Source organism: Zootermopsis nevadensis, unplaced genomic scaffold (assembly GCF_977971745.1).
Source record: "Zootermopsis nevadensis isolate Lab colony 2312 unplaced genomic scaffold, Znev_1.0 Znev_ptg000023l, whole genome shotgun sequence".
NCBI classification, from domain to species: domain Eukaryota; kingdom Metazoa; phylum Arthropoda; class Insecta; order Blattodea; family Termopsidae; genus Zootermopsis; species Zootermopsis nevadensis.
The window spans coordinates 2,716,917-2,742,393 of NW_028259155.1; the positions used below are offsets into that span (position 1 = coordinate 2,716,917).

The 25,477-nt window shown below is 38.9% G+C and overlaps 1 protein-coding gene across 5 annotated transcripts in view; it reads left to right on the plus strand.

The window, feature by feature from the left end:
• The window catches only part of FoxP (forkhead box transcription factor P), a 475,517-nt gene that overhangs the window by 103,596 nt on the left and 346,444 nt on the right, over positions 1–25,477 (plus strand). The window contains exon 1 of one of the 5 annotated variants that reach the window (XM_087354652.1): positions 7,084–7,188. The exons of 3 other annotated variants lie outside the window; for them this stretch is intronic. The gene's annotated coding sequence lies outside the window, so the exon portion shown is untranslated. Of the gene's footprint in view, positions 1–7,083; positions 7,189–25,477 lie in introns of those variants that run through there. One more of the 5 variants, XM_087354638.1, reaches the window with a different exon arrangement.

Here is a 25,477-nt window from a genome sequence, read left to right on the forward strand (position 1 = left end):
CTCCCCTCTCCCGCCTAAATGTAAAAGAATCGAAGATCGTGGCAAACTTTATCAATTATAATGTGAATCGGTGATGGATCATAGCAGGATCTACTATTCAACAAATTCTCCGCATTTTATGAAACCAGAGGGTCCATTACAGTGTTTACAACTTCCAAAAATCAGTTTACTTCCTGAGTCAAATGAATCCAATCAAACACACTCAAAGCCTATTTCCTTTTTAATATTATCATCCTATCTACGCGTAAGCCTTATTAGTGGTCTCTTCCCTTCAAGCTATCCAGATAAATTATGTATGTACTTCTCATCTCTCAGTGCGCGTTCAGTCCTTATTTTCCTCGATTTGTACAGGAGAAATTATAGATATTTTTTTACGTAAGCTGCCTTGTTGTGTTTCAGGACGGTAAGTGTTGGCGACGCTCACATATTTCAGTACACTTGAACCTCCAATGAGAAGCTCAACCACACTTAAAAAAAAATTACAAGCACGAACCTCATCGATTATCATATATCGATAATTTGTGAAAAAAAAGTAATGAAATTTAATATCGGAGGTGATGTGTATTTCTGAATTCGATATTGATTTCGTTTTATGATACATGAGAATGTTTTCTGGATTTAACACTCGTCAGTTTACGTTCTCACTTCCAGTTGTGTTAAATATCAATAATATTTTTTCGAGGCGTGACGTAGGTTTTGTGAGTCACAGGTTAGGACAGATGAGAATGTCTTTTACGTCGTAGAATCCAAAATGTTTTTGGTATGTCCTATAGCCGATGAACTTCGCCCCTTCGGCGTGCCCAGTTTTAGTGTTGCAGTCAAAAGCCTAATTTTCCCAGCCCTGCTACTCGATATCCAGACTCTTGTTTTGGTCTGAACAAATCGATAGGTGTCTCTTACGTTGTGTGAGTTAAGAGAAGTGAAATTAATTTTGCGAAATTTTACTTCTACTCCTAGCAGCGTCTGTAAACTTCCCCTAACTTTCAACCCCCCTCTTTCCACAAAATAAATAGTGCCATCTGGACTTCCTTGTGGCTCTGTCCCTTTGCTAACCGGTGGAGATAGAATTAGAAACACGTCAGGCGCACAGAGCCCAATTAATATTGTGGTTATTTAGAAAATCGTCCCCTAACTTATGCCGTATAATCTGGAATTTAATATTTGAAGCACCAATAACGTGTTATTTATTATTCGTGTAATTTCGTTTATTTATTATATTTATTTAGTGTTCTGTCTGACGACAGGTCCATATGAACAGGATCCTTCCATCCTTTTCTCGGACTGGGACCTGTTCATATACGTTCTTGGCAGATGATCCAGAAGTGGTTTGCCATTGCCTTCTTCTGTGTGTGAATGGAGTAATTGTTGGGATGCCACGGAGGAAAACTCCGTGTTGCCTAGACCACGGCCTTGCCCAACACAAGTTATAAATTCGGGCACCGCCGGGAATCGAACCCGAGACCCCAGGATTACAAGGCCAGCGTTCTAACCGCTAGACCACCTCATCTTATTATTATTTAGTGTTGTGTCTGACGACAGGTCCATATGAACAGGATCCTTCCATCCTTTTCTCGGACTGGGACCTGTTCATATACGTTCTTGGCAGATGATCCAGAAGTGGTTTGCCATTGCCTTCTTCTGTGTGTGAATGGAGTAATTGTTGGGATGCCACGGAGAAACCGGGGAAGCCCGCGGAGGAAAACTCCGTGTTGCCCAGACCACGGCCTTGCCCAATGACGTCAATCCACAGGTTTTGACGTCATCGTACGTAAAATTATTGTCGAATACCAGGTACTACCTCAATACCTCAAGAGTCTCAACCTATACGCCCAAGCCCCAACTTAAGTACCGCCTTAATTATTATGAGTGACACCGTCTTTGATTAAACCGAACACTGAAGAATTGTAACTTAGACGTGTTTATCTGAGGTATTTTCTGTGGCGTGTAATTTGGTTTTGAGAAAATTGCTAACCAGAGGAATTTGTTCCTAAACCAAAGTCTTGGGGTGATAGAATCTGGTATGGGTTTATGTGGAGATGAATATCGCGATCCTTGTAACGTACAGTTATTATTGGATGTAGGAAACAATTGACATCCTCGACGCAACAGAATTCAAAGTAAACACAACAAAAGTAGATGTTCTCATGTGTGATTAAATCTTAATATTTTCGAAATACAAATGTAGACTCTCTGAGGTTGGACTATTATAATTTGTTCTGATGGTACTGGAAATAAATGTTACGTCAGAAGCGATCAGAAGAGAGCAGGGAAAAAGAATTTACAGATAAGAAGTCATTAAGAACTGGAAGTAGAGGGAATGAGGAGAAAATTAAAACATTACGATAAAGAAGGGAGAAGAAAAATGGAGGAATTGTAAGTGTATACAACGAGAAAGAAATTTTATTTGTATTTTCCTAAGAGACATAATGAGATTAAAAATGTAGCTCATAAATATGACGAGAGTGGTATTGATAATTTTCAGGTACTATCTCAGACTTCGTCCAAAGACACTTAAGATATGAACGACGGACCAAATCATAGGACAGAGATGTTTGTTTCAAGGAACCTCGTAAGCATTCGTTTATCCCATCAATTTTTCGTTTCCGTCACAAGGAACAATACAATAATTTTACCAATATCGAAGATGATTATTGTAGATACGTGTATTTCTCTACACTTCCTTACAATCCCGCATGCCACTTGTACTACTTTCACCAAATTGCCGCAGACTTATCCTGAAGATGGCATCTATATTTCTTGTCGAAACGTTGCATAACTTTAAAATTCGACGTGGCTAATTCCGGAAAGCCGAAACTGTACATGTTGAATTTTTGTTTATATATAAAAAAACGCGAATCATTGTTCTGGAATGTTTGATGTGTAGTTACCAGGGATAAATCTTGAAGCTGATGACATTTCCAACTGCAGTCATCGAGGTCAAAAGACTGAGTTTCTGACTTCGACTGCTCTAGCTGAGAGTCATCCTCCCCTCCACACACTCACATCCTCAGCATGCTGATTCAGAGGGTTGGATAGCGAACAGTCAAAGATTGTTCAGATCTGCATTTAATGCACCAGCTGTGTGGGATTCCAAAATCTGCCTTCATTTCTGTCACTTTCTGCATCCCCCCCCCCCATACCCCTTCCATCCGGGCTAACATCCTCTTCCATCTCCAAAAAACCTCCCCCCCCCACTCACTCACACACTCACTGCATTTCGCTTTCACTCTCATATTATAGGATTTTTCTAGATAAAAATGGAAATTATATTTCATCCAAATATGTCCCTCGTGTTGAAAGCATAGATGGGTCTTCTCTTTCCAATGCGTGGAATGAGAACCAAGTTCTTTCCGTGGCGCTAAGCTAGTTTTATTTTTATATCAAAACATTTGTGTAATTCTTGTTGTCAGATTTCTCCCTCGAAATTCTGGCTTCAAGTACGAGGACATTCAATTTTACTTTTCACAAATGAGACTTCCTTTAAAATCCATTCTACCTCGACTGTGATACAAATATTATTGACCACAATTTTATCTGTAGTGTATAACATATCAAAATTAACACAAGATATTTCGATCTGTTATTCTGTTACCATCTTCAGGTAATAGTTTTCATATTACAACCATTTAGATTGATGGCACGTACCAGTTTTGGTATCGGCGTACCAGTGCTAAGAAAACTGGGCCTTCGGGCGTTGTAAATCGTTGAACGGATAAGAACGTTGTTAGAGCTTGTACTTTGCATTCACTGTACTGAGAAGGGGCACTTGTGAAATTTCCGCAGGGGGTAACCAAAGTTATGGAAGATTATGGGGAAGGAGTGGGTGTGAAGTGGAATGGGGAATGCGAGGTTTATAAAATCAATTGCACAAACAGGACTTAGATCATGAAGTCGATTTCTGACATGGAAGGAAATTTTCGTAATGGAAATTTTACTTACTTCCTGAAAATATCAGAATGCCGCAAGATAAAGTGTACAACGTTTCGTTCTGAGAGTCATTTCTTGATAGAAATGTTTTTTGGTATAAGTGTGTGCACCGAGTATTGGTTGGGAAGCCTGAGGGGAAAAGACCTCTGGGGAGACCTAGACGTAGATGGGAGGATAATCTCAGGCGGGATCTATGGGAGATAGGAGTCGAAGGAGACTGGATTTTGTTGGCCCAGGACAGGGTCCGGTGGAGGGCTTTGGTTAATTCGGTGATGAACCTTCGGGTTCCATAAGCCATCTGGTTGGTTGGGTCCACTATTTGGGAAGCCTGAGGGGAAGAGACCTCTGGGGAGACCTAGACGTAGATGGGAGGATAATCTCAGGCGGGATCTATGGGAGATAGGAGTTGAAGGAGACTGGATTTTGTTGGCCCAGGACAGGGTCCGGTGGAGGGCTTTGGTTAGTTCGGTGATGAACCTTCGGGTTCGGTAAGCCATTTAGTTGGTTGGGTCCACTATTTAGAAGCCTGAGGGGAAGAGACCTCTGGGGAGACCTAGACGTAGATGGGAGGATAATCTCAGGCGGGATCTATGGTAGATAGGAGTTGAAGGAGACTGGATTTTGTTGGCCCAGGACAGGGTCCGGTGGATAGCTTTTGTTAATTCGGTGATGTACCTTCGGGTTCCGTAAGCCATCTGGTTGGTTGGGTCCACTATTTGGGAAGCCTGAGAGGAAGAGACCTCTGGGGAGACCTAGACGTAGATGGAAGGATAATCTCAGGCGGGATCTATGGGAGATAGGAGTTGAAGGAGACTGGATTTTGTTGTGGAGGGCTTTGGTTAGTTCGGTGATGAACCTTCGAGTTCGATAAGGCCATCTAGTTAGTTAGTTAGTGTGTACAGAGGCAGATTTCGTCCGATATATATCCGTCAGATTTGTCCACTTATGAAAATGTTTTTACTCAAATTCCTACACACTGAGAGCTACAGTCGACTTTAGTGACCTAATTTTCATATTTATAAGTCGTACGCTGTTCATCGAGTCCTTATAGGAGTACAGGACTTTTACAACGTGAAATAACATTTCGGTTGATTGTGTTTTGTTTAGTGTGTACAAAAGATAGGGTAAACGCGTTAAGTAACTGAGGAAATGCAAGATAAAAGAATCTTCCTCTCGAAGAGATGTCACGTGATTCACTGATGAGATAAACATGGTCTCTATCCGAAGTCGCTTTATTATTATGTGAGATATATTTGTTTGCAAATAAATTAATTTTAACTCGCGATGTACTTAACGCTGTGGGAAACTTTATCCTGTTTGTGCGTCTCTGTATTTATTCTCAATTTCTTTAATCACTCTTCTAGGAGCAGTCTTTGTTATGAGTGTTCTTCGCCTCATTAAGATATGCAAGATTTGTTTCGATTACGAAGTGGAATGAGAGATATATAAGGATGAAAAGAGAAGGCTTTGTTGGACCAAATTGCTTTGAGTAAATAACATGTTTACTTCTGTAGAGATGCGACTTGAAACCTAAGATTTAGATGCTCAAAGGTTCTTACTTCTTTAAGTTTAGTTTGAATCCAATAGCAAATTGAAGTCTCCATTCAGCCATTGCGTCTACCCGTATACTTTGTTTGTCCTGATAGATTATGCGTAAGGCGGAAAATTGCTACCACCATCACAACACGAAACTTTCTCTGTAATTCAGGAGAGAGAAATAATCATTTATCAGATATAACACACAATGAGAAAGAACACGACATTGTATTTACCGGAAACTGTCAGTATGCCTCAAATTTTGATATATAAAATCTAAAACTTCTTGACGATGGTGAAGAGTCAATTGAATAAAAATTTTCTTGGATATTATCCATCGTCTAGTAAATATAAAAACGTAAAACGACGTTTCGGAGATGGGACTCTATCTCCGTCTTCAGGTTCGTACAGAGTCCCATCTCCGAAACGTCGTTTTAAGTTTTTATATTTACTAGACGATGGATAATATCCAAGAAAATTTTTATTTAATTGACTCAAATTTTGATTTCCCAAATTTAATATACAACAACATCTATGAACCTATAATAATAAACGTGTCGGGATACTTAAATTATTAAAGTACGGACTACGGACTTGAAGACCAGGGTTTGATTACTGACATGTCCCTTAGTCATTACGTGGATAGTGTCCAATAGCAGTTTTTCTTTAACTTCCGAGATCTATTACAGAAGCCATAAATAATTGATTCGTACTTTAGCATATTTTAATCTAATTAATGTTTCTTAATGTTTATTCAAATTAATTTGGATTTGGTTAAGCGATAATCCAGGTTATAAAAGGTCGCCAATATTTTGTGTTGTCATGCTATATATTCCTTTGGCTATATACCGAAATTTCGGAAGATTATATTAGCTCTATCTTCAGGACAGTTCGATCATATATACAGTACACCAGCACATCTTCATAGTATTAAGTTTATGATCAGTTAATTTATGCCTAATTTATCTCACGTGTGTTAATATTGTCGTAACTTGGTCCTTAAGGGGCCCTTTGCCCAACCCACAGATGATACATGAGTGTATATGGAACATTAGTGGAATTATATTGACAAGGGAAGATCGAAGGAATCGGGAAAAAATCCTGTCCCAGTGCCACTTTTTCAGCCAAAAAAAATCCCACATGGATTGAACTGGGCGTCAACTAATGTCCTATCCAAAAAAAGTACGATAACACAAAACGATGTTATGGAATAACATCTTTGATGGGGTAAACTTGGTCGAATGCAAGTGTGTTCGCTGATAAAATAATCAGACACGGTTCATAAGCCGATGACAACGTTACCATTCATTTCACTCAAAAGAAAAAAAATCGAGGAGAATTTTCTGTCTTATACACGTCTATTACATTCAATGGAGACTTTGAATAAAATTGTTTACACAATTTATAGTTCCATTTATATGAGTCGTTTACATACACGGAAGTCCAGTCTAAAAATTAAGCCTCTCGGTAAAATTACACGCACATGTGTTATTGCAAAATATATGTGTGGAACGATTTTAAATTTCGCGTCATTAGTTTGATCATGTTGGTACTGTAGTTCAGTGAAATATGGCGTGTTGTAAAGAGTTGTATGTCGCAGTGTCGCGTGAGAAAGTGTGTTTCTTGGTGTTTTTATGACGTTTTTACAGCCACATTTTATCAACATTTTTACTTCAAGACTTGTGATCAGTTTATTGGTACACATCTCCAGTGAAGACCTCGTAAGTAAGTCACAATTAATACTTGTTACTTCGATTACTGTTGCTTGTTTTTTTTAGATTATGGTTTGGAGGACAATTGCAGCCAACTTCGGGGTAAATAACTTACTAGGCTTGTGTGTGAACTCTTTACATTGATCTGACAGCAAGACTGTTTTCCATTGTTAGTCGATATGTTTGCTTGTTAATAATCGATTTAGTGCGTTTATAAATCATTATGAAGAAGTTTACTCTGACTACATTTTGAAATTGATTACGTGAATGTGTTCTTGCTTTGTTATCAACAGAAAGGATCTGCTTTTACTGTGTTACATTGTTGTTTCCTGTTTAGCTCGTTTGTGCCAAGAAGTTATACGTACCAGGTCTGTTTTTAGCACCTGATTTTATGATAACTCATTCTTTAGATCTGGGGTTGCGTAATTTAGGATTTTCGGTATGACAGATATAAGTGAATTCAGAGTGAAATTAAGACAATAAATTTGTGAAATTTGTGTTATTATCGAGTTCAAAAGCTGCTGTAATATTGACCAGACAGACGTTCATATTATTGAATATATTCTTAGGTCCATTTGGGAGGGGGGGAGGGCTTGAAACAGCGTTTCGGACGCCAGTTATGCTTCCTTCGTCAGGTAAAATCTTGAGATGAGCTCGGAAGGGATGGAAGGAAACGGTCGTTATCTATTTTACGGTATTATCTTGGAAAGTTATAGAATGCAGACGAAAGCGAGGGCAGCTTTAGAGATAGGGTACCCAGCGTGTTCCACTGACAAACACTACGTTCCCGTGTGACCGTATGATGGGAAGTTTGTGTTCTAAGAATAGACCTATCGAAGCGCACATTTTATGAAATGTATTCGTAGTGTTTCTGGCATTGGTTTAAAACCCTTCGTCGTAGGGGTTGTTTCGGGTTCGAATTCCGGTCCGGAGATGACGTTCAATTTTTCGTAACTTACCTTAGTTGCGGTGCCTTACAACAGAATGCGCTAACTTCCTTCGGTATCCGTCTCAGTTCATCGCCCTTCCTGTCAGTTCCCATTCGACGTTATGCAACCTAAGCGACTGACAAATCATGGTTTAAACAAACAAGACACAAAATCATAAATTCGCGGTGCTGGGAAACAAAGTTTTTCGGTCCCCTGTCAAGAGATGCTTAATTTCTCGGCTCGTAGTAGAATGTTTTTTGCTCTCGTTCCGAAGAGGTTCGGACAACATTGGATGTTCGTTGTTTTCCCAAAGACGACGAGACATCGTTTTCTACAATATTTGCTATTTTCCTCCATCACGGGCGTCCTCCCCTCCCCCCTCCCCTTCCCCTGTTTCCCCGTCTCCTAAACCCTTTCACTCTGTGTCATTTTGCTTCTTTTCGTCATGAGTAAAAACCTGCAGGAGTTTGCGAAAGTCAGCTTCCTGGCTCGGGAGTTTTACCCTCTCGCTTTTCATACAACCCCCTCCTCCCTACCCCGGAGCGGGGGGGGGGGTATCACCCGGGAGCTGAGTCCAAGCAGTAAACAAGAGTTGGGGCCTGCTTAGCTTCAAATCGCACACACAAACACACAGCTGAGATGGGATGGGGCTTTGGCAGAGGTTGGGTCATCAGACGGGTCATTGCTTTAACGACCATCGCTTGTTTTCCTCTCTCTCTCTCTTCCCGGTCCACCTAGTCTCTAACCTCACTCGCTCACTCCTCAGTCCTCTTGATACCAGAGCACTAGCCCATTTATTGGCCTTCGGAATTTCAGAAACCCAATTACCGAAAACTTCATGTCCAAGGAATGGCAATGGATGTCATTTATTTTATTCGAAATCATTCTTGGTTTGGAGTTTTGATGCCTCTACTGGGAATCCCATGTTACGTCTTGCTTCCGGGGATGAGGAACTCAATGACTGCTGTCCGTCCCGGGTAGACGGAAAGGGATGGGCGATTTCTGATTAGGAATCCGTCAGGAAGAGGATTTTCTGGTTCCAGTGATTAACAATTTCCAAATGATGGACTGGCAACTGCTTTTTCTCCCCAGTAACATAAATATAAATAACAGAATAATAATGTTTGTTATCGGTGGACTTGGGGTCACAAGTGGCCGCGCGGTCTAAGGCGTGGGCTGGGACCGTGGGTTCGAATCCCACTCAAGCCATGGATGTTTTTGTGTGTTGTTCTGTCCTGTGTACAGGTAAGAGGCCTTGCGACGGGCTGATCCCTCGTCCAAGGAGTCTATAGATCGAGCCAACGTAAAGCTGGGACCCGCAGATACTCAAGGCACTGACGAGCGGGTTGCCTAAGTATCCAAGTATCGGTGGATTTAACTACATATAGCTTATTGGTAATTTCCAACGCTGTAACTTTCTGTCATCTTATACACGTTCAGAGAATCAGCTTATTTAAAATGGTATTGATTATTATAATCCACCTTTTTGTTTTGCTTGGAATTATTCTAGATATTTAAGAGAGTATTTTAACACTGCTATAAATTGAAAGGAGTCTTGGCAAAGGTGATGACTTTACAAAGCCATTGAATAAGTCATCGCTGTGAATAATTGCTCATTAAAGCTGATGGTGGCTAACTGCCAATGTCTAGCGGTTTTCCACGTCATTTATTTTCAGAGACGTCGCGCGCTCTCTAACGGTGGCTACTGATAATAAGTCGATGACATTTCGATTGCAAAACTTTGCCTCAAAATCCGTAAGACGAGCGAGAAGACACTTTGGCTACATCTGACGAAGTAATTCTTATTTTGGGGCATAAAAATTCTTAGTGTCTTTTTTTTGTGTTAAGAGGCGTTTTAGCGGAAAGTCTGAGATTAGGTTAGCATTTTCTCAGGCATACCTGGACATAATACGCTCTCCAATAACTTGTTACAACTGTCATTGAAGTGTTACTTGCAAATTTTTGAGATTTCCAGGGCGATGATCACGATTATATTCTGGGTTGTTGAGGTGTGTAGCGTTTTGGTTTGAGTCCCGGCGGTCCAGAGGATCCTGCCTCCTTCATCAGGCCAGGATGCGTTGATAAAGACAGTATGTCGACACACAGCCAAAATAATCAATATGCAATTATTCATTTAGAAATTAGTTCATCAACCTAGTTTACTTAATACATTGCTTCAACTTGTCCAGTGTTCTCGTGTTACCATACATGACACGAAATATCTTTCGGATGATTCCTTTGTTCCTTTCCAATTTATCCGTATTCCTTTCGTCAGACAGTCATAATAGGATATCTTTGTTTATTATTTTTGTTTATTAATTATAAGATGGTAAAGTTGCGTCATATTGTGATATAATAAGTATATATTAAATATTGTCCGTCTAATCACAATAAATTCTTATTAAATATTAAAATATTACAATAATTAACATTTTAAAATATTTAAAATATTAAATGATGTTCTTTATCGAAATATTCGGATTTACATTAGACCATCATTTTTCATGTTTCACGACATGTTTCAGTTCCTAAAAGAAGCATATTTTAATATTTAATAAGAATTATTGTGATTAGACGGACAAGATTTAATATATATTTATTAATTATGTTTTTTTCATATAAATTGGTTGAATATCTGGGTGACTATGGCGGATTCCTGTGGTACATTTGTTTCATATTACGAATTTAAGTCAGTGTTATAGACGTTTTCCTCAGTTCCTCCAACCAAAAGTGTGTGTGACGGACAGGAACTTCTTTACTAAATTACAATTCGCCGTCATTTGTTTTATGTTGGAGACCTAAATGCGCTGTTGAGAAATTCTCGATGCACGCGAGAGGAAGAGGTTATCTTGTTTGGGATCCCTGTATTTTTCTAGAATTTTCTTGAAGTGACTGAGGAAAAATTACGAAATATACCGGTCAGTATAACATATTTTAAGCCCCTCAGTAACAAGAAAAGGGACTTAGCGACTACAATTCTGCAATTATCGTGTTCCAAAGGTTAGAAGTGTTGGCGTTGACAGCAATGTACCGAGAAACTCTTTGCGTCGTGATCAACCCCGAATGCAGCGGTCGTGTGCGTCGTTCAACAGCCAGTTACTACCCTCTTTTAAGTGACCTTCGTTTGCGGTGATCAATACTGCTTTACGTAACCCTCTTCTCTGTCTGATGGTGATACCACTGCTCATAGTGGTGATTTGTTAGGCATGGATAGTCGCGAATGGATTCCAGTCTCGTTTCCTCGTCTGTCCGTTTGTCCTCCGTGTCCGTTCGCAGTTCCGTCGTGGCTGTACGTCTCGCCTATCTGCTTCCTGTAAGTCTGGTTTTACTGACCACCGGATGTTGTATGTAGTCATTTCTGTTACTCCCCGTTCACTCTGTCCTTTACTGAACTTGTCTCCACCTCAACCAATCTTTCCTCTCACACCTCACTAACAAACCATCGCCCCCCTTTAAAATCTAAAAACTTTTAACTAAAATTTGTTCCGGAGTGTTCCGGAATGAATCTGTAATTTTCTGTGTATTCGTTGTCAAAAAATGAGTTCATTTTCTGTGCAGCTGCGTTAACAGTGGGGAAGAGTCGTTCGTTTTTAATCGGACCTCAGACAACTAATCATTTTGTCGCGAAGTATCTCCTGCAAAGTTTCTTCCGAAATGGTTCTGAGCAACACAGTTCTTAAGATCGCCGTCTTCTGGGTTCTTGAGCCGTGTAGTCTGGTAGAAGTTTACCGACGTTTAAGAGGTCCCTGCTGCCTACATCATCTGTATTAATTTTTTATTATATTATTTCATTCGAAGATACAGATGTTATAAGCCAGTGGTTCACAACCTGGGGTACGCGTACCCCCGGGCGTACGCGAAGACATCTTAGGGGGTACGTGAAATTTAAAAAAAATATATATTATTTTATGATAAACACTGAATAATCAGTAATGTAATTTATTTAATTTATTTCAGATGTAGATTATATACTATGTATAACTTGAATTATACACCAACAACTTTGGGGGTACAAAATTGAAGAGAAATTATATTTGGGGGTACGCGAACAAAAAAGGTTGAATACCTCTGTTATAAGCAAGTATTTTGACAGCTGGTTACAGCTATTTCTAACACAACTGACCGTCCTTGTCGACATTTCTGAAGTGGTTAACTGTCGGCAGTGTACAAGAATCAGAACCAAGTCTTCCTGGAGAGCACGCGGACGTTTACTCGACGACTGATCAAATTACTATCGCAGTTTGCGATATGGTGTGAACTCACCTTTTGTTTCATTGCTACAGATCAGCCTTACAGTACACACGACCAGATATTTTCATTTAAATTTCTACCCTCCGCGGTGTCCCTAACTCTTTTCGCTCCGTGTATTGAAGCTGGCCGTCCGTTCTCCTGCGGACGCCCCCCCCCCACAACGCCCCCCCCCCCTCTCAAGCGGCGTCTACCCAGCGCATATTTTCATTTCGAGACTGTTGTGTTGAAACATGACCCAACGTATTTATTAAAAGGAATTGCTTACTGTGTACTTTAAAATAATGTCGGAGAAGGGTTACCGGATTTATATTACAGTAGGTCCTGTGAAATGGGGATACGCCCTTCATCAGTTCTTTGTACAACCATTTCCACATCGAAACTAGTCGATTTTCGCTGTTGAACCACATTTTGTATACGTTACAGATTTGTATATGTGTAGTGTTAAAAAGAGTCACTTTAGGGCTTTAACATTTAAATCCTAGAAAACGTTAAGCCCTGACTTCCCACAAAACCTCTTCCCTATTATCGATTAATAATTTCGCGTGGCAAAGTTGCGTGTTTAATAGCTGTAACCATCACTGAAGTCTGAAATTGTTCCTTTTTTTTATGCATCTGTGCAATGAAACTGTGAAATTTACTTTGAAATTACAGTTTCATCTTTCTTGTGAACTGCTGTGACTTTGGGTTCCGTTGAAATTTCATTGAAGTATTCGGACGCCTTGCTGAAATCATTTAACAAAAACAGTAAAGTCAAGAATAGTGTAAAATTTTGTAAACAAAATGTTTGTTGCCATAAATTAATCATTAGAAGACTATCAGTTCAGGGCGTATTAAATAGGATTTTAAAATCTAAACATTTCACTTGACTTAAATAGATGATAATAATAATTATTAGTTGCTTTCATTAACAAAGTTGAACGCAACTTTCATTTCCCGGCTCCCACGTCATGTACGTTAGGCGATTTTATTGTTTTTATGGAGCGATACCAGACTCGTATCAGGAAAAACCTTGTGTAGCTCTTGGCAGTGTTTCATGCAGTTCCTGCCATGAGCCGGGAAGTGACAGTTACGTTTAATCTCATCAGGGAGCGTGCTGTGTTGTGTGCGTTGTGAAAATGTCCCTCGTTGTCTCTAATCAGATAATGTCTTAAAATAGTTCGTGATGCTTACTTTTTACATCCACTCTAACTGACCAGTTCAGTTGTAAAATCATCGTTAAACAAGACGGCAGAGTTTCGAGTCGAATGTCAGGGCAATGCCGTTTGGTTGCGTTGGATGCACTGTGAGATAGAACAGCTGTCCAATCTTCCAGTGGTCCAAGTCACAAGACCTCCTCGATTCATTCAGTGGGATGCTGCGCCCGCCAGATTATTCCTCGCCGGTCTGGACCCTATCACACCCCCTCCCCCAGTCTATCTCGTCTCTCTCTCTCTCCCTCTCCCTCGTCCTGTTTTTTTTTATCGTTATGGTAAGTGGATACATGCAGAAAACTTTCGTCAATCCGAAAATTATCGGCCTTGGCACTGGCGTACGCTAGAACTGTCATGGACACGGACTTGCGACATAAACAAGGACCCTGTTGTTGATTTTGCATAGAAAGTAGGCGAATAATATCGGGACTGAACTGGGGGGCAAAAGTTCTTAATGGTATTTTACTTTGAATGTTGTTTTGTTGTTCTCATTACGGTTTGGCATTGGAATGATTTCTATAAAAGAAGTTTTAATATTTTTGTGTGTGTGGTTTTCTGTTCGTATTAGAGCTGGTATTAATGGACTGACTTTTCTTCGTAGTTAGATATTTTATATTCCTCTGAGAACTCGTGAAAATAAACAGTTGTTCCAAAATATATTTTAAACGCGACAGGGGCATAGTTTACTAATGAGCATTCTGTACTTTAATTCTGTTTTTTACTACGTCGGAATTGTTACAAAGTGAAACTAAGAATTTCTCAAATCTAAAACTTCTTGACGATGGTGAAGAGTCAATTGAATAAAAATTTCCTTGGATATTATCCATCGTCTAGTAATAAAACGTAAAACGACATTTCGGAGATGGGACTCTATCTCCGTCTTCAGGTTCCTACACAGTTGGGCCCACTAGATAGAGCTAATCCCTATCTCCAGAGATAGAGTCCCATCTCCGAAACGTCGTTTTTTACGTTTTATATTTACTAGACGATGGATAATATCCAAGAAATTTTTTATTCAATTAAGAATTTCTCAGTCTAGTGAATATATTAATAAAAATTGTTTACAACGATTAATCAGCTTATTGTTCCTGTTAATTAACCATAACCTAATCGCTTATTAATTTATCCGCCTTTATTCAAAATAAATTAAGTAAGTTATTTGTTGAATCACATCTTAATACGGCTTATCCCAAACCTGTTTGTAATTTAAGAATTTCTGTTGTTACTTAAAGCGATTAAGAAACTTCATCAGTTATTTTGTCTCTCTGAGTAAGGATTACTGCTGAGTTTCACTCGAATTTTTTGTTTCGTAATCGCAATTTTTTTACATTTGCAGTTTCTTATATATTATTTATACGATTTCGAACAGATCGTGGTGTCTGATTCGTGACAATTAAAAAATAATATTAATAATTATTAGAATTATGACAAAGTTACGTGTAGATAGGAGTATAGGTAACTACCGAAACGTCGTACAGGTCTACGCCAAATATACCTCCGTCAGTGAGTATCGTATGCTGTAACTGCTGTGTAATTAATCGCCGTTTGCCACAAACGTTGAGAGAATAATGACTTATGTCTCAGAACGCCGTCTGAGAGAGTTGAACAGAAGTTTGTATTCTGGAAGACCCGGGCTGAAGTTTTAGGGCCTATTGTGTAGGTGTCTCCATAAATAAGGTAACAAGCCATGCAGATTGGAATAACATTGTAATATTGTGCTTCTCGTATAGAACAAATTAAGGGGTGGTGTATAAACTTTAGAGTCAACAAGGCACAAAATATGAAGAAACTTTCGTAATATTACATTTACCTCGATTCTATTGCCCTTAGCTTATACTTCGTCGACAGACGAAAACGCGATCATTAACCGAGGCGACAGTGGAAAATAACTTGGCCTGTAAAACTGCTGATATGCTTACTGACTTCTGAACTAGCATCGTGTCAGAGAGATCCTGCAATTTGGGGTGGGGGGGGGGGAGGTTTAGGGTCTCTTCGGCTAGGAGCACAGAAACAATGACATGGACAGTCATCTCTTGTGAATTTATATTTAATGTGGGAATGAAACTGTAAGGTTACTGTATTTTGTGAATGAGGGTATAAATCGTAGACGAGGGGTGGCCAAGGTGTCTGTGGGCCTGTGGGTAAAGTTCTAAGCGTTCTTAATCTCGGAGTTCTGTTCCGTTTTCTATAAATAAAATACAACGTTTAAAGATCTTGATTTACCCATCTTATAAATATAAGTTGTATTATTAAATGTCCAATTGCTCTGAATGGAGTTAATTAATACACCAGACTTAAACTGCCTGCCTCATCACAATAAAATGTTTTATTAAAATATTATTACTATAATTAACATTTAATATTTAAAATATATTAAAATATATATTAAAATGATGCTCTTTCTATCGAATATTTTAATATATTTTAAATATTAAATGTTAATTATAGTAATCATTTTAATATATATTTTAATATATTTTAAATATTTTAAATATTAAATGTTAATTATAGTAATAATATTTTAATATTTAATAAAACATTTTATTGTGATTAGACGGTTAAAATAAACAATTATAATCATCACAATATGACGCAACAATATCACCTCCTGCCTGCCTCATGTAAGCATCTTCTATCCTTTTAAATTACCTCTGAGTTATCATTGTTAAGCGTTTTGAGCTATTTTATATTCGCGAGGTACTTTTGTGAGGTTATACCTTCAATCTGTCCTGGCATTTATTTTGAAATAGTCCAATCTAGTTTCCGTCCAGTTAATCATGTTTAATCGTCATAATATTCAGTGCCATATTGTTCAGCAGTTGATAACGCGTTGTTAAATGAGGCAGGAACATTTAAGCTCTGTTCTTTCGTCTTCAGAGGTGGCAAATCTAATTTTATCAGGAACTGATAAGTAGCAGTGTTAGATTCGTATTGTTGTGGCCTGGTATTCGAATTCGAGAAACCCACAAGAGGAAAATTTAAGACTGATTAATTTTTAGGGTGATAAATTTTAATATGCGGTTATAAATTGACACATATTGCACACTGTTACTCTAATTTGCACCATTGTTTCTAATGGATTACGCCACGATATTATTTAGTGAGTTAAAGTGAAATATATTTCAGGAGTCCTCATAAAAGTTCGTCGTAAGTAATTCCATTGATGTGTTTGCTTTATAAACGCTGTTTAAACTAAACATTTCTTAAAAAAGTCCCTTACAATAACGTCGTTATAATCAGTGCTGGGCCATAATCTTTATCTCATTATAAATTTCACGTACTAGAACAGATAACACTTGGTAAAACACGTGTTGACATACCGTGAATAAATTATGTAAATACAATATTGTTAAAAGTTTAAAAGAGTATAATAATGTACTATTCGATGTAAAAATATGCTTTGTTGCATGTACAATAATATTATTTTATCAGCTACCACACTGATATCGTGTCAAATTTGTTATATTTATTTATTTATTTATTTATAGTTTATTTAACGATGTTTTTTCAGCTATTCAGACTATATAGCATGAAATGAGAGGAAGATTGTGAATAATGAATCGGAAAGGATATGGAAGGAAACGTTTGTGGCATAATTTAAGGTAACATCCCTGTGACTTCCTTATAATTTAATGTAATGTAACTATATGAGAACAATTATCGCGTATGCAAGAAATACTTAATTTTTTTTTCACGTTTCAAGACGGTGTAGACATCTGATGGCGCATAACTGAAGTCTTTATTTTTTAAAAAATGTTATCACCTTTTGTACGAGGCTCGTCCACAAAGTAAGTTTCCCTGGGGCCGTTTACAGAAACAAAACACAATTTCATGGAAATATTTATTGCAACAGATACAGCAAGTGTCCAGCTATTTTTCAACATATTCGCCACCGGAATTGAGACATTGGTCATACCGTGGGACCAACTTTTGAATACCTGTGTCGTAGAAGTCTGCCGCCTGGGATTGGAACCACTGTGTGACAACCATCTCCGCCTCTCTGTCATTCTCAAAACGCTGACGCTGACCGGACAGGAATTTCTTGAGGTGTAGGAGAAGATGGAAATCACTGGGAGCGAGGTCCGGGCTGTAGGGTGAATGATTAAACACCTCCCAGCTGAACTGCTGCAGGAGACTTGCTGTCCGTCGAGCCGTGTGCGGCCTAGCGTTATCACTGACCGCACTTCACAGTCGGCGGGAGCTGGAATAAGAACCTTCATCTTCAACAGCTGCAACGATGCTAATGTGAGAACGCGGGAAGTACCGTTAGTGCATGCGCCATGCTACGTCATTGCTCTATCACGTACGCACAGTCGCTTCGCGCAATATAAGGTTTGCTAGCTGTGGGACGAGTGGGAAACTTACTTTGTGGACGTGCATCGTATGTTTACATCACAGCAAAAGAACGGAATTATAGGGAAAGAAACGCGAACAGAAATAGTTTCCGGACGAAAACGTGTTAGCATCAGTAACCAATTTTTAATGAAAGAACTCTGTGGTTGGCTTGCGTATGGCAGACACGGATAGAATTTCGACGAAAGGCAAGCTGACTCAAATTATATTTTCGTTATCCTCAATCCTTGGTGAATCCGAGCCAGTTACGTGATTGTCAAGTGAAGTAAGGACGTAGTATTGCTTCCTGCCTAATCCCTGCCGTATCACTGTTCATTATATTCCTTGCGGACTATTTATTGTTACATAGCGTATTCATATAGTAGTTAAAGAAGTATAAATAGGACCTGAATATATTTAAATGTATTTTCTCAAGTTGTAGAATTTTACAGAGGTTTTGCGACTTCATTTTTGGGGGGGGGGGGGGACGTTTAAAATAGTTTCTCAGTAAGTTACGTAAATGCTGACTACTTAATGTAGTGTTAAATAACAATAGTGGCGTATGTAACGCTGGTTAGTGAACAAATAGTGTGACGGAAATAGTTTTTTTTTTTTTTTACGAAATATTAAATTAAAATGAAACGTGACTGAGATTAATTGAACTTTGTGAAAGTAGGTACTTTATATTAATGTTATCAGAATTTTTTTTTAAAAAATAAACAACTCGGAAATGGTTTTACTTTCCTGACTAATGTTTTAGAAACAACGAGTTCAGTATCAGTCGTTAACTACAACTATCAGCGTATATGATCAATTAAAAATGAAGCCTGAATCTAACGTGACGTAAAATTTAGTAATGAACGTCCTTGATACGTGTAACTCGGTTTTCAGAGCTTGAAGCTGGTATTAAGGTGGGAGAGATTGTTTCGTTACATCACCTTAATGTTATTACGTAATGCGGCTAATCAAAATCCAAACGATATTCATGATTCAGGTCTAATCCTAGGAGGAATCTCCGTATGTTTTTGAGTTAAAAAAAAAAGAAGAATTTCTGTGGCCACGCTTGGCTTATCGATGACATGTGAGTAACCCCTCTAATGTTAGGGTTGGAAACATCTGCAGTGTGAGCCCTAATCTCGAAATGAAGGAATCGCTAAGTTCGCATCACGTGTTTTATTTATCCAGCCATGTAGGCAAATTAAAAATACAGCGGAGCCCCTTCTCATGACGTGTACGATACTGCCCTCTACAGCATGGAAATTTAATTCTGTGTGCAGATTTCTCCTCGCTTTTGATTTTACGGGAATCTCCTAAAGCTGTCACCTGGTTCGTTCCTGTTCTCTCTCTTTTTCCATCTATGGTACCTACAAGTATACTGAAGAATAAAGTATGACAAACAGCAGAGATGAATGACGGGAAGAGACAGTGGGTTGTAATCTACCTTCAAGCCTAGGAGACACATCAAAGACTACAGGATACATCACGGGCTGGTGTATTATCAGGAATTTTTAGACTATTCTTTCAAAGTTACTCTGGTGAACAGGTAGTCTAGAAATCAGTCAAAGCGATATGCTTGTATAACGACGACTTTCTAGAACGCCGAACATGGGAGGACAGCGAGAGTGGGTTTCCGGTCCGCCAGCATCTTCTGTGTTTCTGTGTCAGACATCATCTCTCTGTCCGTCTAGCTTTTTTATCATTTCGTGGTATTCGGTTGTGAAAAAATGTCCGTCTATTCATACAGTCGCTGTTAATTAAATACTTGATTGTGATAAAAAGATTTGTTCATTTGAGATATCCGTTTATCGTGAACTCCGATTTAAGAAGAATGTTTTAGTCGCCCAAACTTCATTAATGAAATTATCATCGTTTCTTGTGGACAGATTGAGGTCTGAAGTAGGAATAACCAGCCTTGAAATTCTGTACCTCTTATTATAAGTGTTATTTGTAAACATGTGGACGTTATGTCATGTCGTTTTATTAGTTAGAAAGTTGAATTTTAGCTCGAAATTATTTATTTAATATTTTCATTCATTACACATTTTCTTTGAGACTTTTATCTCATTCGTATCTCTATCTACGTGTTTCCTTTTGTCACATTCATCTTCCATTTCTTTCAGCTTATAATAAAAAATTAAACACTTATTATTTCAAAGTTCCCGTCACCCATATTAGTCTACACCTATTACTGAGATTCAAACCGAGTAATTATCGGAAAAAATACTACAGAATTTCAGCGTACGTCATTGATTCAGAATTTATTTTAAAATGATTCACTCTAAACACGCTACTGTACATGTCCATAAAACTACGTACTGTATCAGAAGGTAAAGACCTTAATCACGCGTAGGGTAAATTATAAGGTTCATATTCGTTTGTTTCTTTACGGAACCAAAATGTGATCGGAACATTTATTTATCTTACGTAGAAACAGAGTCGTAAATTTTTCATCCTTTCCGCTAATGAACAAGCTTGGCTTTCATTAGATTGCAGTGGGGCAGCTTGTGTTGGCATTAACAATTCCGGAGGTCCGCTGCCCGTCGTCCATGTCACCCGTCGTAGAACTCGTCTCCTCGGGGTGGCCGTCCACTTGGCGTGTTCTGACACGCCCTGAAATATTAAGAATGTTTTCAGCTACGAAGCAGCCACGTTTCAGTCGTCTGTTATTCACAAAGTGCGTCTTCTCTGTACCCCGCGGTCATTGACGGTCGTGAAATTAGATTTACTCCTCAAATTATTTTATTTATTTAGTGTTCTGTCTGAGGACAGGTCCATATGAACAGGATCCTTCCATCCTTTTCTCGGACTGGGACCTGTTCATATACGTTCTTGGCAGATGATCCAGAAGTGGTTTTCCATTGCCTTCTTCTGTGTGTGAATGGAGTAATTGTTGGGATGCCACGGAGAAACCGGGGAAGCCCCCGGAGGAAAACTCCGTGTTGTGTAGACCACGGCCTTGCCCAACACAAGTTATAAATACGGGCACCGCCGGGAATCGAACCCGAGACACCAGGATTACAAGCGTTCTAACCGCTAGACCACCGTGGCTACTCCTCAAATACCTCACTATAATTACTTATGCTAGGTCAGCCTCGCCCATAAAAAAATACGAAATTGTCTGATACCAATTTCAGAAAAATCAACTTTATAAAATTCGTCCTATTTTGACCGTTTTAATATTATTACTGTAATTATGTATGTATTATCAGTGTTTGCCTGTTATTGGATTCTTGCTGTTGGCAAATAAATAATTTAATTTAATTTAATTAAATACAAGCGTTAATTATAAGGACCGTGTTCTGCTTTTAAAATAGAGCCAAAAATTTTCTGTGCATTTGATTTGTTAGCCAAAACGAGAAACATCAGGATTTCTGAAGTAAATTTACTTATTATATGTCAGCATAACAGCGTCTTAATGTCTACAGATGTCCTCAGAAATTGTGGGGCGAGATTTACAAAATCTGTCTGACAAAGGAAGAAACTCGATTATTTACATCCGATCTGTATTAAATATTATTTGTTTTTCCCGTCTGACAGCGAGAACGGAGAACTTCCTTGACAAAGGCGACACGCGATCTGTCTGTACGGCAGAAGGTCTTTGTGTTTCCTTCCTATGACAACGGAAGTCCAAATCCGCACACTGCGAAAGTACGCTCTGGTATTTATAAAAAATTAATTAATTAATGTTAACACGTGCTTTCTTGGCGCACTGATGCAAAGTGATGTAACGTGTCTTAGTTCGTGTATCGCTAAGATTTCCTGAACCGAAACTGTCAGGCATCGATGTGTTTTTGATTAGACTAAATGCATATTTGCGATTTAAAAGCGCTAACTGTGATTGAAGTCTTTTAAATGTTCAATTTTCAACCGACAAGTAGGACTTGACTTTATCACGTATTTTTAAGTTTTATGTTATCGGTAACTAGACGAAATAAAATGTTCTAGGTCTATGAGTAGTTTCAGATTTTAAATGTAGTGGGATTACACTTTTAAGTTTTTTTTAAAAAAAAATATTTATTTATACATTTAGCGGATAGTGTCAGACATAATAACACTGAGAATTTTACATATCAGGGTATGTTTTTGGCTGCATGGTCCTTATATAATAAAATATTTTTATTACCAAAACTAGTATTTATACCAGATACAGGCCGAAATACGTAGATAAAGGCAGAATTACGTACGAATGGAAGAAATGATTGAAGAATGTAAGAAACAAAACGTAAAATGAAAGTAAGTTAAAGGAAGGGTATGAAGAGAAAGGAAAATTATGGAAGGAGCTAAGAAAAAGATAATGTAGGTATTTACAGTCGATCTATTACGTTGGCTTAAAACCACATTCGGGGTTGCATTAATGAGATGCAGGATAAGAGATGGGAAATTATCGAGATGTCTCATTTGTTGTCTTGGATATCTTCTGTCGACTGGATATAAAATCAGTAACGAGCTACAACGGCCAAGTTTTGCCTGTTGTAAGCTTCTTTTTTTTTTAAAGAGAGCCAATCAGCGTTCTGCTGCTGAGTTATGCTGTTTGAATATAAGTGATAGTTTAATTAATACAACAACCCACCACCCGCATCTTGATAGACTCTTCTTCTGAAGTGGCCGAGGGATTTACATTCTCCCCTCCCCTCCCCTCCCCTCGGCAGCCTCTGTCTGCCAGCGCCGCGACGCCATTTTCGATACGTCAGGTCCTAGATCATTCCACATCATTTTGTTACCATTATAAAATCCCAAAATCCGCTATAAAAGAATGTCTCAATTTCACATAACCTCTCCCGGTTGCGAAAGTAATTTTGGAATTGTGATCCTCCCCCCCCCCCTCCCGACGCCAAATTCTGTCCCCCCTCACCCCTTCTGGCTTCATCTCGCTCACTCTTCCTTCCCGTCTCATATCCCACCCAACTACTCAGCGAGGCAGTCATGCTTAAAAAGCTGCTAAAAAGCTTCTCTGCATTTTGATTTAATGAGTTTAATGTCATTATGCCGCGATGATTTTCATCGTTCATTCGCCATCGGCGGTTAAAAGGGCATTCAGAACCACTCAAGTAGAAGTGATCACCTTCTTGGAAGAGGTTGCGGGCGCTGGAAGGGGTCGAATTGGGGAGGTTGGGGTTTAGTTCTCACTTCCCGCAAACCGACGGATTTCAACCTATTCCCTTCAACACACTTTTCTCCTTATTCTCTCCTTCCAAATCCGTTTACTAACTCAGGCTATTTTTAGGATTGTACAAATAAAACTATATTAAGCCCTTCAAATGAGAAAGGTGTGTGTGTGTTTTTTTTTTTTGTTTTTTTTTAGAATCAGGGGTACACGCCTGCGCAGTTCGGCACATAATTTATCTGCAATCTTTTCCTTTAGAGACAAACATGGAGGACGCGCGTGTCAAGGAGTTTCTATTTACCGCGTGTTTGACTATTGGTCTAGTAAAACAGACTGTCTTATAAACAGTAACCCAGAAAATGTATTAGACGTGTATCTTATTCCCATGGCCGCCAAGGTAACCGGACTTCACATAATTGAACTTTTCGTCGTACACCTTCGCTGTAGATGTTATTCGGGCGAAGCGTGCTGTAGACCAGGTATTATTATTATTATTATTATTATTATTTAGTGTTCTGTCTGACGACAGGTCCATATGAACAGGATCCTTCCATCCTTTTCTCGGACTGGGACCTGTTCATATACGTTCTTGGCAGATGATCCAGAAGTGGTTTGCCATTGCCTTCTTCTGTGTGTGAATGGAGTAATTGTTGGGATGCCACGGAGAAACCGGGGAAGAAGCCCCCGGAGGAAAACTCCGTGTTGCCTAGACCACGGCCTTGCCCAACACAAGTTATAAATTCGGGCACCGCCGGGAATCGAACCCGAGACCTCAGGATTACAAGGCCAGCGTTCTAACCGCTGGACCACCTCATCTTATTATTATTTAGTGTTCTGTCTGACGACAGGTCCATATGAACAGGATCCTTCCATCCTTTTCTCGGACTGGGACCTGTTAATATACGTTCTTGGCAGATGATCCAGAAGTGGTTTGCCATTGCCTTCTTCTGTGTGTGAATGGAGTAATTGTTGGGATGCCACGGAGGAAAACTCCGTGTTGCCTAGACCACGGCCTTGCCCAACACAAGTTATAAATTCGGGTACCGCCGGTAATTTCTAGTGGGATCTGTAAAGAAATTTACTGTGTTATGAGATGGACATGCTAATGCTGCTCTACACAGAGATACAGACAGATTTGAACGTATGAACACTAATAACGCAAAGCAAACGAGCATAAGAATTTTGTCTCCTCTAAATAAGAAATTATTGTAATCACGTCCTTCTGACATGATGTCTTACTGAATTCTATAAAATGGATTTATGTCGTTGAATAGGCTTATGATTAACTGTATATGACGTGTCAAGGACAGTGTGAAATCGTCTCTGGGTTAATCAGGCCGACCATTGAGACGGTATCTTACATATTTATCTCGTTTATCTCAGCATGTGCACTGGAACTTGACCTCAAGAATGGCATCGGTGTACTTCTGAGGGCACCTCAAAGGAAACTGTCCTTCAACTCCTCCCTGTGAATCCAGACATCTTCATTCTCATCCAATTTTCCTCTGCAGACATAAGCTGATGATTGTCGTTTATCTGCAGCTTCAAGACCTCGGGATGCGGGTCTCAATGGATGCGATGTCCGGGGGAGTCACTCACATGACGTAGATAACCAGACACTGTGTAAGATAAAGGGGCAGATTCTCTAGTTGTTTGCTGTTTGACTACCTCACAAGGAATCTGGAGCTAATTCAGGTTATTGTAGATGATGGTATTAATTCAGGAGTCTTCACAGACGTCGTCGTCTATGTGGGGTTTAGATGACAAATTTCTGGCTCAGACGAACATAAGGTATCTTGGAAATTAATTTCTAGTTTAAATGTTTCGTAAATATCATGATTATTTCATACTAAGAATTCGTTCTTAAGAAGATATTGATAGATTGACGATGTTTCAACTACAGCGTTTTCATGACGTTGAATCACGTGACGCTTTATAAGGAGAATGTAAGGATTTGAAAATAGGCAGTTTTTGTGTACTCCTGTTAATATCTGAAGGCTGGAAAGCACCGGACAGCTGACATTCGATAGTTTAATGCACAGAAATCCCTCTAATGACAGAAATATTTGCATTTGCGATGTTTGTTTTGCGAAAACGATACGCATTTCTGTGCTGCGAATTATTGAGGTGGACGTAATCGGTGGGAGATATGTACTTTTTGGAGGGGGGGGATACAAGTCAATTCAGGTAGACGAAAAGTAATAATAAAAAATCTCAAGCTGTTCGTTCAGTCTTATTTTAATTACGATTCGTACAGAACTAATATTAAATTATTTTTCACCCTGTTTTGTCTTATTGAATAATATAGTATTCCTGTTGGGTTATTTATTTTATTTTATATTTCGGACATGTAATATTTTTATTTGCTCCAAATTATCTGGAATTTACCTGCCCGATTGTATAACTCATCTTCATTATTTAGAATTTATATAATTACTGTGACTGATATAATGTGAAACACGTGTTTTTTGTGGTCAGATGTTACTAGCCTCTCGA